The 14,452-nt window shown below is 45.8% G+C and overlaps 7 non-coding genes across 7 annotated transcripts; all 7 read right to left on the reverse strand.

Moving 5' to 3' along the window:
- Nucleotides 1-1,634: 1,634 nt before the first annotated feature.
- Nucleotides 1,635-1,708, reverse strand: trnai-aau (transfer RNA isoleucine (anticodon AAU)). The gene has a single exon. It is a non-coding gene; the product is annotated as a tRNA-Ile (tRNA).
- A 2,012-nt stretch (nucleotides 1,709-3,720) lies between these two features.
- Nucleotides 3,721-3,794, reverse strand: trnai-aau (transfer RNA isoleucine (anticodon AAU)). Its single transcript has one exon. It is a non-coding gene; the product is annotated as a tRNA-Ile (tRNA).
- A 2,011-nt stretch (nucleotides 3,795-5,805) lies between these two features.
- Nucleotides 5,806-5,879, reverse strand: trnai-aau (transfer RNA isoleucine (anticodon AAU)). Its single transcript has one exon. It is a non-coding gene; the product is annotated as a tRNA-Ile (tRNA).
- Nucleotides 5,880-7,889: 2,010 nt separating this feature from the next.
- On the reverse strand, nucleotides 7,890-7,963 carry trnai-aau (transfer RNA isoleucine (anticodon AAU)). Its single transcript has one exon. It is a non-coding gene; the product is annotated as a tRNA-Ile (tRNA).
- A 2,012-nt stretch (nucleotides 7,964-9,975) lies between these two features.
- trnai-aau (transfer RNA isoleucine (anticodon AAU)) lies at nucleotides 9,976-10,049 on the reverse strand. The gene has a single exon. It is a non-coding gene; the product is annotated as a tRNA-Ile (tRNA).
- A 2,011-nt stretch (nucleotides 10,050-12,060) lies between these two features.
- Nucleotides 12,061-12,134, reverse strand: trnai-aau (transfer RNA isoleucine (anticodon AAU)). The gene has a single exon. It is a non-coding gene; the product is annotated as a tRNA-Ile (tRNA).
- Nucleotides 12,135-14,146: 2,012 nt separating this feature from the next.
- On the reverse strand, nucleotides 14,147-14,220 carry trnai-aau (transfer RNA isoleucine (anticodon AAU)). Its single transcript has one exon. It is a non-coding gene; the product is annotated as a tRNA-Ile (tRNA).
- Nucleotides 14,221-14,452: the final 232 nt, after the last annotated feature.

Below are 14,452 nucleotides of genomic sequence, written 5' to 3' on the forward strand. Positions count from 1 at the left end.
TATGCCAAATGCATTGGAATTGTAATCTATCAGTGAGGTTCTTTCTGCTCCCGAACGACCCAGTTGCTCTGGTGTCAGCAACAGCTCAGAAGTCAACTGCACGTTTTGCTCAATGACTCATGTTGCTTATGCAATCTTCGTTTGACAGCAAGTTATCAGGCCTTCCTGCAGAGTTTGTCAGCGACAGGTCAGCTGCTAAAACGATTGCTTCAGACAGCATGCTACACCCTACGTTTGAAAATGGAAAAGGTGCAAACGTTTACAGGCTGAACACTCGCTCACGATTTCGCCTGGCGCGTCAGAGGCTGGGAGCTGATCTTACGGAGGTTTTTCAATCATGAGGGGAATGAATCGGGTAAATAGACAAGTTCCTTTCGCTCAGGTGGGGCAGTTCAGAACTAGAGGGTATAAATCTGGTGTGGGAGGGTGAGAATTCGAAAGGCAGTGAGGGGCAACGGCTGCACGCAGAGAGTGGTGCGTTTCTGGAATAAGTTACCAGTCGAGCTGGTGATGGATGGTATAATTCCAATACTGTTAAGGAATCTGGACGTGTACTTGAATAGGAAGGGTTGAGAGAGAAATGGGTCAAGTGCATGCAATCGCGACTGGATGAGTTGAGGATATCTGTTCGGAATGGACGAGTGCGACCGAAGACTGTGTTTTCAGTGCTGTCCACATCTAATGGCTCTATGATAGTGCAGGTGAAATGATAAAAAAGATAAATAAAAAAACGAAGTAAAATTGTCTGAAGTTGTTGAATTCAAACAACTTCAGGTAATTTTATTTCAATTATTTTATTTATCTTTTTTAGTTGTGTTTTTTTGCCACTGTTCTGTACCTCTTATTTCTTGACTGTCTCTCTTTCTCTCGCTCCCCACTCTCTCAATACCTTTTTCCTCTCCTCTTCCCGCTTTGCTACCCTTCTCCCCTGTTTTCCATTTTGTCTCTGCTTCACCCATCCCTCACTTATTTTGTCACATAGCGCTGGCTTCAGCCTGGGTCATTCACGCCTCTTAATCTCCCTTTAATCTCTTCATGCACTGTCATTATCACCTTTGCATCTGGAGCCTTGACTCACCTCCTCTCAGCGTGGTAGAAACAGCTCCATAATACTCCCCCTTTGTTTTTATCTTTACCTTAAATCCGTTAGACTCGGAACGTCAGCTCTTTTCTCTCCTTGCAGATGGTGCCAGACCTGCTGAGATTTTCCAGCATTTTCTCTTTTGGTTTCAGATTCCAGCATCCGCAGTAATTTGATCTTATTAATGGCTCTATGGTATTGCTGGTGATATGATAACTCCAGTGTCGATGCATGAGAGGTGAGCAAGCGAACGAATTGCCTCTGGAAGTCGTGTGACGAGTATTAACAGAGATCCAGGAAAATAACACGAACGAATTGAAGCCTGAACTCTGGTTCTCCTCCGAGACTGTGCCAGGTCTGCCTAATACTGCACAATGTTTTGCATTTGTTGGCCAAAACAACTGAGACTGGTTGTTTTGCGGCCGACACATCCACCCAGTCAGGCGATCAAGTCGTGCGTCTATCCCTGTCAAATGTTTTATTGCGAAGGTGGCGCTTCCGGCTTGGTGGAGCACGTCGTTTGGAAACACAGCAACCACACAAGCGCTGCATGTGGTCAGTGTGGGGATCGAACCCACGACCTTGGCGTTATTAGCACCACGCTCTAACCAGCTGAGCTAACCGACCAACGCTGGCAGCTCAGCGAGAGCAAATGCCTATATTGCCGGTGCCCACAACCACGGCTGCTCTGCATTTTCTGCTTCTCATCGATCGCACGATAGTCTGAAGTATTTCCTTTCGTTGCAAAGCTTTTCAACAAAAAAAAAACATTTACTTTTCCGAACGCGCATACTCGAGTTAAACATTTGCTCTGATATCTAAAATGAAGCACAATGTCCCGACGCATGCAATTTCAATCGCAACGCCACCAGCTCAGCTGCAGCTTCTCACGTTGACAAATTTCGTCTGGAGAACCGTACCTTCACCGATCGCTCACTGTTCTTCTGGATACTCACAGACCTTTGGAGTCAGGGTTATGTGCTGCTGATTAACTACTACGCACCTTATGCGAAAGGCATTGGAATTGTAATCTATCAGTGAGGTTCTTTCTGCTTCCAAACGACGCAGTTGCTTTGGTGTCAGCAACAGCTCAGAAGTCAACTGCACGTTTTGCTCAATGACTCATGTTGCTTATGCAATCTTCGTTTGACAGCAAGTTATCAGGCCTTCCTGCAGAGTTTGTCAGCCACAGGTCAGCTGCTAAAACGACTGCTTCAGACAGCATGCTACCATCTACATTTGAAAATGGAAAAGGTGCAAACGTTTACAGGCTGAACACTCGCTCACGATTTCGCCTGGCGCGTCAGAGGCTGGGAGCTGATCTTACGGAGGTTTTTCAATCATGAGGGGAATGAATCGGGTAAATAGACAAGTTCCTTTCGCTCAGGTGGGGCAGTTCAGAGCTAGAGGGTATAAATCTGGTGTGGGAGGGTGAGAATTCGAAAGGCAGTGAGGGGCAACGGCTGCACGCAGAGGGTGGTGCGTTTCTGGAATAAGTTACCAGTCGAGCTGGTGATGGATGGTATAATTCCAATACTGTTAAGGAATCTGGACGTGTACTTGAATAGGAAGGGTTGAGAGAGAAATGGGTCAAGTGCATGCAATCGCGACTGGATGAGTTGAGGATATCTGTTCGGAATGGACGAGTGCGACCGAAGACTGTGTTTTCAGTGCTGTCCACATCTAATGGCTCTATGATAGTGCAGGTGAAATGATAAAAAAGATAAATAAAAAAACGAAGTAAAATTGTCTCAAGTTGTTGAATTCAAATAACTTCAGGTAATTTTATTTCAATTATTTTATTTATCTTTTTTAGTTGTGTTTTTTTGCCACTGTTCTGTACCTCTTATTTCTTGACTGTCTCTCTTTCTCTCGCTCCCCACTCTCTCAATACCTTTTTCCTCTCCTCTTCCCGCTTTGCTACCCTTCTCCCCTGTTTTCCATTTTGTCTCTGCTTCACCCATCCCTCACTTATTTTGTCACATAGCGCTGGCTTCAGCCTGGGTCATTCACGCCTCTTAATCTCCCTTTAATCTCTCCATGCACTGTCATTATCACCTTTGCATCTGGAGCCTTGACTCACCTCCTCTCAGCGTGGTAGAAACAGCTCCATAATACTCCCCCTTTGTTTTTATCTTTACCTTAAATCCGTTAGACTCGAAACGTCAGCTCTTTTCTCTCCTTGCAGATGGTGCCAGACCTGCTGAGATTTTCCAGCATTTTCTCTTTTGGTTTCAGATTCCAGCATCCGCAGTAATTTGCTTTTATTAATGGCTCTATGGTATTGCTGGTGATATGATAACTCCAGTGTCGATGCATGAGAGGTGAGCAAGCGAACGAATTGCCTCTGGAAGTCGTGTGACGAGTATTAACAGAGATCCAGGAAAATAACACGAACGAATTGAAGCCTGAACTCTGGTTCTCCTCCGAGACTGTGCCAGGTCTGCCTAATACTGCACAATGTTTTGCATTTGTTGGCCAAAACAACTGAGACTGGTTGTTTTGCGGCCGACACATCCACCCAGACAGGCGTTCAAGTCGCGCCTCTATCCCTGTCAAATGTTTTATTGCGAAGGTGGCGCTTCCGGCTTGGTGGAGCACGTCGTTTGGAAACACAGCAACCACACAAGCGCTGCATGTGGTCAGTGTGGGGATCGAACCCACGACCTTGGCGTTATTAGCACCACGCTCTAACCAGCTGAGCTAACCGACCAACGCTAGCAGCTCAGCGAGAGCAAATGCCTATATTGCCGGTGCCCACAACCACGGCTGCTCTGCATTTTCGGCTTCTCATCGATCGCACGATAGTCTGAAGTATTTCCTTTCGTTGCAAAGCTTTTCAACAAAAAAAAACATTTACTTTTCCGAACGCGCATACTCGAGTTAAACATTTGCTCTGATATCTAAAATGAAGCACAATGTCCCGACGCATGCAATTTCAATCGCAACGTCACCAGCTCAGCTGCAGCTTCTCACGTTGACAAATTTCGTCTGGAGAACCGTACCTTCACCGATCGCTCACTGTTCTTCTGGATACTCACAGACCTTTGGAGTCAGGGTTATGTGCTGCTGATTAACTACTACGCACCTTATGCGAAAGGCATTGGAATTGTAATCTATCAGTGAGGTTCTTTCTGCTTCCAAACGACGCAGTTGCTTTGGTGTCAGCAACAGCTCAGAAGTCAACTGCACGTTTTGCTCAATGACTCATGTTGCTTATGCAATCTTCGTTTGACAGCAAGTTATCAGGCCTTCCTGCAGAGTTTGTCAGCCACAGGTCAGCTGCTAAAACGACTGCTTCAGACAGCATGCTACCATCTACATTTGAAAATGGAAAAGGTGCAAACGTTTACAGGCTGAACACTCGCTCACGATTTCGCCTGGCGCGTCAGAGGCTGGGAGCTGATCTTACGGAGGTTTTTCAATCATGAGGGGAATGAATCGGGTAAATAGACAAGTTCCTTTCGCTCAGGTGGGGCAGTTCAGAGCTAGAGGGTATAAATCTGGTGTGGGAGGGTGAGAATTCGAAAGGCAGTGAGGGGCAACGGCTGCACGCAGAGGGTGGTGCGTTTCTGGAATAAGTTACCAGTCGAGCTGGTGATGGATGGTATAATTCCAATACTGTTAAGGAATCTGGACGTGTACTTGAATAGGAAGGGTTGAGAGAGAAATGGGTCAAGTGCATGCAATCGCGACTGGATGAGTTGAGGATATCTGTTCGGAATGGACGAGTGCGACCGAAGACTGTGTTTTCAGTGCTGTCCACATCTAATGGCTCTATGATAGTGCAGGTGAAATGATAAAAAAGATAAATTAAAAAACGAAGTAAAATTGTCTCAAGTTGTTGAATTCAAATAACTTCAGGTAATTTTATTTCAATTATTTTATTTATCTTTTTTAGTTGTGTTTTTTTGCCACTTTTCTGTACCTCTTATTTCTTGACTGTCTCTCTTTCTCTCGCTCCCCACTCTCTCAATACCTTTTTCCTCTCCTCTTCCCGCTTTGCTACCCTTCTCCCCTGTTTTCCATTTTGTCTCTGCTTCACCCATCCCTCACTTATTTTGTCACATAGCGCTGGCTTCAGCCTGGGTCATTCACGCCTCTTAATCTCCCTTTAATCTCTCCATGCACTGTCATTATCACCTTTGCATCTGGAGCCTTGACTCACCTCCTCTCAGCGTGGTAGAAACAGCTCCATAATACTCCCCCTTTGTTTTTATCTTTACCTTAAATCCGTTAGACTCGAAACGTCAGCTCTTTTCTCTCCTTGCAGATGGTGCCAGACCTGCTGAGATTTTCCAGCATTTTCTCTTTTGGTTTCAGATTCCAGCATCCGCAGTAATTTGCTTTTATTAATGGCTCTATGGTATTGCTGGTGATATGATAACTCCAGTGTCGATGCATGAGAGGTGAGCAAGCGAACGAATTGCCTCTGGAAGTCGTGTGACGAGTATTAACAGAGATCCAGGAAAATAACACGAACGAATTGAAGCCTGAACTCTGGTTCTCCTCCGAGACTGTGCCAGGTCTGCCTAATACTGCACAATGTTTTGCATTTGTTGGCCAAAACAACTGAGACTGGTTGTTTTGCGGCCGACACATCCACCCAGTCAGGCGATCAAGTCGTGCCTCTATCCGAGTCAAATGTTTTATTGCGAAGGTGGCGCTTCCGGCTTGGTGGAGCACGTCGTTTGGGAACACAGCAACCACACAAGCGCTGCATGTGGTCAGTGTGGGGATCGAAACCACGACCTTGGCGTTATTAGCACCACGCTCTAACCAGCTGAGCTAACCGACCAACGCTTGCAGCTCAGCGAGAGCAAATGCCTATATTGCCGGTGCCCACAACCACGGCTGCTCTGCATTTTCTGCTTCTCATCGATCGCACGATAGTCTGAAGTATTTCCTTTCGTTGCAAAGCTTTTCAACAAAAAAAACATTTACTTTTCCGAACGCGCATACTCGAGTTAAACATTTGCTCTGATATCTAAAATGAAGCACAATGTCCCGACGCATGCAATTTCAATCGCAACGCCACCAGCTCAGCTGCAGCTTCTCACGTTGACAAATTTCGTCTGGAGAACCGTACCTTCACCGATCGCTCACTGTTCTTCTGGATACTCACAGACCATTGGAGTCAGGGTTATGTGCTGCTGATTAACTACTACGCACCTTATGCGAAAGGCATTGGAATTGTAATCTATCAGTGAGGTTCTTTCTGCTTCCAAACGACGCAGTTGCTTTGGTGTCAGCAACAGCTCAGAAGTCAACTGCACGTTTTGCTCAATGACTCATGTTGCTTATGCAATCTTCGTTTGACAGCAAGTTATCAGGCCTTCCTGCAGAGTTTGTCAGCCACAGGTCAGCTGCTAAAACGACTGCTTCAGACAGCATGCTACCATCTACATTTGAAAATGGAAAAGGTGCAAACGTTTACAGGCTGAACACTCGCTCACGATTTCGCCTGGCGCGTCAGAGGCTGGGAGCTGATCTTACGGAGGTTTTTCAATCATGAGGGGAATGAATCGGGTAAATAGACAAGTTCCTTTCGCTCAGGTGGGGCAGTTCAGAACTAGAGGGTATAAATCTGGTGTGGGAGGGTGAGAATTCGAAAGGCAGTGAGGGGCAACGGCTGCACGCAGAGGGTGGTGCGTTTCTGGAATAAGTTACCAGTCGAGCTGGTGATGGATGGTATAATTCCAATACTGTTAAGGAATCTGGACGTGTACTTGAATAGGAAGGGTTGAGAGAGAAATGGGTCAAGTGCATGCAATCGCGACTGGATGAGTTGAGGATATCTGTTCGGAATGGACGAGTGCGACCGAAGACTGTGTTTTCAGTGCTGTCCACATCTAATGGCTCTATGATAGTGCAGGTGAAATGATAAAAAAGATAAATAAAAAAACGAAGTAAAATTGTCTGAAGTTGTTGAATTCAAATAACTTCAGGTAATTTTATTTCAATTATTTTATTTATCTTTTTTAGTTGTGTTTTTTTGCCACTGTTGTGTATCTCTTATTTCTTGACTGTCTCTCTTTCTCTCGCTCCCCACTCTCTCAATACCTTTTTCCTCTCCTCTTCCCGCTTTGCTACCCTTCTCCCCTGTTTTCCATTTTGTCTCTGCTTCACCCATCCCTCACTTATTTTGTCACATAGCGCTGGCTTCAGCCTGGGTCATTCACGCCTCTTAATCTCCCTTTAATCTCTCCATGCACTGTCATTATCACCTTTGCATCTGGAGCCTTGACTCACCTCCTCTCAGCGTGGTAGAAACAGCTCCATAATACTCCCCCTTTGTTTTTATCTTTACCTTAAATCCGTTAGACTCGAAACGTCAGCTCTTTTCTCTCCTTGCAGATGGTGCCAGACCTGCTGAGATTTTCCAGCATTTTCTCTTTTGGTTTCAGATTCCAGCATCCGCAGTAATTTGCTTTTATTAATGGCTCTATGGTATTGCTGGTGATATGATAACTCCAGTGTCGATGCATGAGAGGTGAGCAAGCGAACGAATTGCCTCTGGAAGTCGTGTGACGAGTATTAACAGAGATCCAGGAAAATAACACGAACGAATTGAAGCCTGAACTCTGGTTCTCCTCCGAGACTGTGCCAGGTCTGCCTAATACTGCACAATGTTTTGCATTTGTTGGCCAAAACAACTGAGACTGGTTGTTTTGCGGCCGACACATCCACCCAGTCAGGCGATCAAGTCGTGCCTCTATCCGTGTCAAATGTTTTATTGCGAAGGTGGCGCTTCCGGCTTGGTGGAGCACGTCGTTTGGAAACACAGCAACCACACAAGCGCGGCATGTGGTCAGTGTGGGGATCGAACCCACGACCTTGGCGTTATTAGCACCACGCTCTAACCAGCTGAGCTAACCGACCAACGCTGGCAGCTCAGCGAGAGCAAATGCCTATATTGCCGGTGCCCACAACCACGGCTGCTCTGCATTTTCTGCTTCTCATCGATCGCACGATAGTCTGAAGTATTTCCTTTCGTTGCAAAGCTTTTCAACAAAAAAAAAACATTTACTTTTCCGAACGCGCATACTCGAGTTAAACATTTGCTCTGATATCTAAAATGAAGCACAATGTCCCGACGCATGCAATTTCAATCGCAACGTCACCAGCTCAGCTGCAGCTTCTCACGTTGACAAATTTCGTCTGGAGAACCGTACCTTCACCGATCGCTCACTGTTCTTCTGGATACTCACAGACCTTTGGAGTCAGGGTTATGTGCTGCTGATTAACTACTACGCACCTTATGCGAAAGGCATTGGAATTGTAATCTATCAGTGAGGTTCTTTCTGCTTCCAAACGACGCAGTTGCTTTGGTGTCAGCAACAGCTCAGAAGTCAACTGCACGTTTTGCTCAATGACTCATGTTGCTTATGCAATCTTCGTTTGACAGCAAGTTATCAGGCCTTCCTGCAGAGTTTGTCAGCCACAGGTCAGCTGCTAAAACGACTGCTTCAGACAGCATGCTACCATCTACATTTGAAAATGGAAAAGGTGCAAACGTTTACAGGCTGAACACTCGCTCACGATTTCGCCTGGCGCGTCAGAGGCTGGGAGCTGATCTTACGGAGGTTTTTCAATCATGAGGGGAATGAATCGGGTAAATAGACAAGTTCCTTTCGCTCAGGTGGGGCAGTTCAGAGCTAGAGGGTATAAATCTGGTGTGGGAGGGTGAGAATTCGAAAGGCAGTGAGGGGCAACGGCTGCACGCAGAGGGTGGTGCGTTTCTGGAATAAGTTACCAGTCGAGCTGGTGATGGATGTTATAATTCCAATACTGTTAAGGAATCTGGACGTGTACTTGAATAGGAAGGGTTGAGAGAGAAATGGGTCAAGTGCATGCAATCGCGACTGGATGAGTTGAGGATATCTGTTCGGAATGGACGAGTGCGACCGAAGACTGTGTTTTCAGTGCTGTCCACATCTAATGGCTCTATGATAGTGCAGGTGAAATGATAAAAAAGATAAATTAAAAAACGAAGTAAAATTGTCTCAAGTTGTTGAATTCAAATAACTTCAGGTAATTTTATTTCAATTATTTTATTTATCTTTTTTAGTTGTGTTTTTTTGCCACTGTTGTGTATCTCTTATTTCTTGACTGTCTCTCTTTCTCTCGCTCCCCACTCTCTCAATACCTTTTTCCTCTCCTCTTCCCGCTTTGCTACCCTTCTCCCCTGTTTTCCATTTTGTCTCTGCTTCACCCATCCCTCACTTATTTTGTCACATAGCGCTGGCTTCAGCCTGGGTCATTCACGCCTCTTAATCTCCCTTTAATCTCTCCATGCACTGTCATTATCACCTTTGCATCTGGAGCCTTGACTCACCTCCTCTCAGCGTGGTAGAAACAGCTCCATAATACTCCCCCTTTGTTTTTATCTTTACCTTAAATCCGTTAGACTCGAAACGTCAGCTCTTTTCTCTCCTTGCAGATGGTGCCAGACCTGCTGAGATTTTCCAGCATTTTCTCTTTTGGTTTCAGATTCCAGCATCCGCAGTAATTTGCTTTTATTAATGGCTCTATGGTATTGCTGGTGATATGATAACTCCAGTGTCGATGCATGAGAGGTGAGCAAGCGAACGAATTGCCTCTGGAAGTCGTGTGACGAGTATTAACAGAGATCCAGGAAAATAACACGAACGAATTGAAGCCTGAACTCTGGTTCTCCTCCGAGACTGTGCCAGGTCTGCCTAATACTGCACAATGTTTTGCATTTGTTGGCCAAAACAACTGAGACTGGTTGTTTTGCGGCCGACACATCCACCCAGTCAGGCGATCAAGTCGTGCCTCTATCCGTGCCAAATGTTTTATTGCGAAGGTGGCGCTTCCGGCTTGGTGGAGCACGTCGTTTGGAAACACAGCAACCACACAAGCGCTGCATGTGGTCAGTGTGGGGATCGAAACCACGACCTTGGCGTTATTAGCACCACGCTCTAACCAGCTGAGCTAACCGACCAACGCTTGCAGCTCAGCGAGAGCAAATGCCTATATTGCCGGTGCCCACAACCACGGCTGCTCTGCATTTTCTGCTTCTCATCGATCGCACGATAGTCTGAAGTATTTCCTTTCGTTGCAAAGCTTTTCAACAAAAAAAAACATTTACTTTTCCGAACGCGCATACTCGAGTTAAACATTTGCTCTGATATCTAAAATGAAGCACAATGTCCCGACGCATGCAATTTCAATCGCAACGCCACCAGCTCAGCTGCAGCTTCTCACGTTGACAAATTTCGTCTGGAGAACCGTACCTTCACCGATCGCTCACTGTTCTTCTGGATACTCACAGACCTTTGGAGTCAGGGTTATGTGCTGCTGATTAACTACTACGCACCTTATGCGAAAGGCATTGGAATTGTAATCTATCAGTGAGGTTCTTTCTGCTTCCAAACGACGCAGTTGCTTTGGTGTCAGCAACAGCTCAGAAGTCAACTGCACGTTTTGCTCAATGACTCATGTTGCTTATGCAATCTTCGTTTGACAGCAAGTTATCAGGCCTTCCTGCAGAGTTTGTCAGCCACAGGTCAGCTGCTAAAACGACTGCTTCAGACAGCATGCTACCATCTACATTTGAAAATGGAAAAGGTGCAAACGTTTACAGGCTGAACACTCGCTCACGATTTCGCCTGGCGCGTCAGAGGCTGGGAGCTGATCTTACGGAGGTTTTTCAATCATGAGGGGAATGAATCGGGTAAATAGACAAGTTCCTTTCGCTCAGGTGGGGCAGTTCAGAACTAGAGGGTATAAATCTGGTGTGGGAGGGTGAGAATTCGAAAGGCAGTGAGGGGCAACGGCTGCACGCAGAGGGTGGTGCGTTTCTGGAATAAGTTACCAGTCGAGCTGGTGATGGATGGTATAATTCCAATACTGTTAAGGAATCTGGACGTGTACTTGAATAGGAAGGGTTGAGAGAGAAATGGGTCAAGTGCATGCAATCGCGACTGGATGAGTTGAGGATATCTGTTCGGAATGGACGAGTGCGACCGAAGACTGTGTTTTCAGTGCTGTCCACATCTAATGGCTCTATGATAGTGCAGGTGAAATGATAAAAAAGATAAATAAAAAAACGAAGTAAAATTGTCTGAAGTTGTTGAATTCAAATAACTTCAGGTAATTTTATTTCAATTATTTTATTTATCTTTTTTAGTTGTGTTTTTTTGCCACTGTTGTGTATCTCTTATTTCTTGACTGTCTCTCTTTCTCTCGCTCCCCACTCTCTCAATACCTTTTTCCTCTCCTCTTCCCGCTTTGCTACCCTTCTCCCCTGTTTTCCATTTTGTCTCTGCTTCACCCATCCCTCACTTATTTTGTCACATAGCGCTGGCTTCAGCCTGGGTCATTCACGCCTCTTAATCTCCCTTTAATCTCTCCATGCACTGTCATTATCACCTTTGCATCTGGAGCCTTGACTCACCTCCTCTCAGCGTGGTAGAAACAGCTCCATAATACTCCCCCTTTGTTTTTATCTTTACCTTAAATCCGTTAGACTCGAAACGTCAGCTCTTTTCTCTCCTTGCAGATGGTGCCAGACCTGCTGAGATTTTCCAGCATTTTCTCTTTTGGTTTCAGATTCCAGCATCCGCAGTAATTTGCTTTTATTAATGGCTCTATGGTATTGCTGGTGATATGATAACTCCAGTGTCGATGCATGAGAGGTGAGCAAGCGAACGAATTGCCTCTGGAAGTCGTGTGACGAGTATTAACAGAGATCCAGGAAAATAACACGAACGAATTGAAGCCTGAACTCTGGTTCTCCTCCGAGACTGTGCCAGGTCTGCCTAATACTGCACAATGTTTTGCATTTGTTGGCCAAAACAACTGAGACTGGTTGTTTTGCGGCCGACACATCCACCCAGTCAGGCGATCAAGTCGCGCCTCTATCCCTGTCAAATGTTTTATTGCGAAGGTGGCGCTTCCGGCTTGGTGGAGCACGTCGTTTGGAAACACAGCAACCACACAAGCGCTGCATGTGGTCAGTGTGGGGATCGAACCCACGACCTTGGCGTTATTAGCACCACGCTCTAACCAGCTGAGCTAACCGACCAACGCTGGCAGCTCAGCGAGAGCAAATGCCTATATTGCCGGTGCCCACAACCACGGCTGCTCTGCATTTTCTGCTTCTCATCGATCGCACGATAGTCTGAAGTATTTCCTTTCGTTGCAAAGCTTTTCAACAAAAAAAAAACATTTACTTTTCCGAACGCGCATACTCGAGTTAAACATTTGCTCTGATATCTAAAATGAAGCACAATGTCCCGACGCATGCAATTTCAATCGCAACGTCACCAGCTCAGCTGCAGCTTCTCACGTTGACAAATTTCGTCTGGAGAACCGTACCTTCACCGATCGCTCACTGTTCTTCTGGATACTCACAGACCTTTGGAGTCAGGGTTATGTGCTGCTGATTAACTACTACGCACCTTATGCGAAAGGCATTGGAATTGTAATCTATCAGTGAGGTTCTTTCTGCTTCCAAACGACGCAGTTGCTTTGGTGTCAGCAACAGCTCAGAAGTCAACTGCACGTTTTGCTCAATGACTCATGTTGCTTATGCAATCTTCGTTTGACAGCAAGTTATCAGGCCTTCCTGCAGAGTTTGTCAGCCACAGGTCAGCTGCTAAAACGACTGCTTCAGACAGCATGCTACCATCTACATTTGAAAATGGAAAAGGTGCAAACGTTTACAGGCTGAACACTCGCTCACGATTTCGCCTGGCGCGTCAGAGGCTGGGAGCTGATCTTACGGAGGTTTTTCAATCATGAGGGGAATGAATCGGGTAAATAGACAAGTTCCTTTCGCTCAGGTGGGGCAGTTCAGAGCTAGAGGGTATAAATCTGGTGTGGGAGGGTGAGAATTCGAAAGGCAGTGAGGGGCAACGGCTGCACGCAGAGGGTGGTGCGTTTCTGGAATAAGTTACCAGTCGAGCTGGTGATGGATGGTATAATTCCAATACTGTTAAGGAATCTGGACGTGTACTTGAATAGGAAGGGTTGAGAGAGAAATGGGTCAAGTGCATGCAATCGCGACTGGATGAGTTGAGGATATCTGTTCGGAATGGACGAGTGCGACCGAAGACTGTGTTTTCAGTGCTGTCCACATCTAATGGCTCTATGATAGTGCAGGTGAAATGATAAAAAAGATAAATTAAAAAACGAAGTAAAATTGTCTGAAGTTGTTGAATTCAAATAACTTCAGGTAATTTTATTTCAATTATTTTATTTATCTTTTTTAGTTGTGTTTTTTTGCCACTTTTCTGTACCTCTTATTTCTTGACTGTCTCTCTTTCTCTCGCTCCCCACTCTCTCAATACCTTTTTCCTCTCCTCTTCCCGCTTTGCTACCCTTCTCCCCTGTTTTCCATTTTGTCTCTGCTTCACCCATCCCTCACTTATTTTGTCACATAGCGCTGGCTTCAGCCTGGGTCATTCACGCCTCTTAATCTCCCTTTAATCTCTCCATGCACTGTCATTATCACCTTTGCATCTGGAGCCTTGACTCACCTCCTCTCAGCGTGGTAGAAACAGCTCCATAATACTCCCCCTTTGTTTTTATCTTTACCTTAAATCCGTTAGACTCGAAACGTCAGCTCTTTTCTCTCCTTGCAGATGGTGCCAGACCTGCTGAGATTTTCCAGCATTTTCTCTTTTGGTTTCAGATTCCAGCATCCGCAGTAATTTGCTTTTATTAATGGCTCTATGGTATTGCTGGTGATATGATAACTCCAGTGTCGATGCATGAGAGGTGAGCAAGCGAACGAATTGCCTCTGGAAGTCGTGTGACGAGTATTAACAGAGATCCAGGAAAATAACACGAACGAATTGAAGCCTGAACTCTGGTTCTCCTCCGAGACTGTGCCAGGTCTGCCTAATACTGCACAATGTTTTGCATTTGTTGGCCAAAACAACTGAGACTGGTTGTTTTGCGGCCGACACATCCACCCAGTCAGGCGATCAAGTCGTGCCTCTATCTGTGTCAAATGTTTTATTGCGAAGGTGGCGCTTCCGGCTTGGTGGAGCACGTCGTTTGGGAACACAGCAACCACACAAGCGCTGCATGTGGTCAGTGTGGGGATCGAAACCACGACCTTGGCGTTATTAGCACCACGCTCTAACCAGCTGAGCTAACCGACCAACGCTTGCAGCTCAGCGAGAGCAAATGCCTATATTGCCGGTGCCCACAACCACGGCTGCTCTGCATTTTCTGCTTCTCATCGATCGCACGATAGTCTGAAGTATTTCCTTTCGTTGCAAAGCTTTTCAACAAAAAAAAACATTTACTTTTCCGAACGCGCATACTCGAGTTAAACATTTGCTCTGATATCTAAAATGAAGCACAATGTCCCGACGCATGCAATTTCAATCG

Source organism: Chiloscyllium punctatum, chromosome 17 (genome assembly GCF_047496795.1).
Source record: "Chiloscyllium punctatum isolate Juve2018m chromosome 17, sChiPun1.3, whole genome shotgun sequence".
In the NCBI taxonomy this organism is placed as follows: Eukaryota; Metazoa; Chordata; class Chondrichthyes; order Orectolobiformes; family Hemiscylliidae; genus Chiloscyllium; species Chiloscyllium punctatum.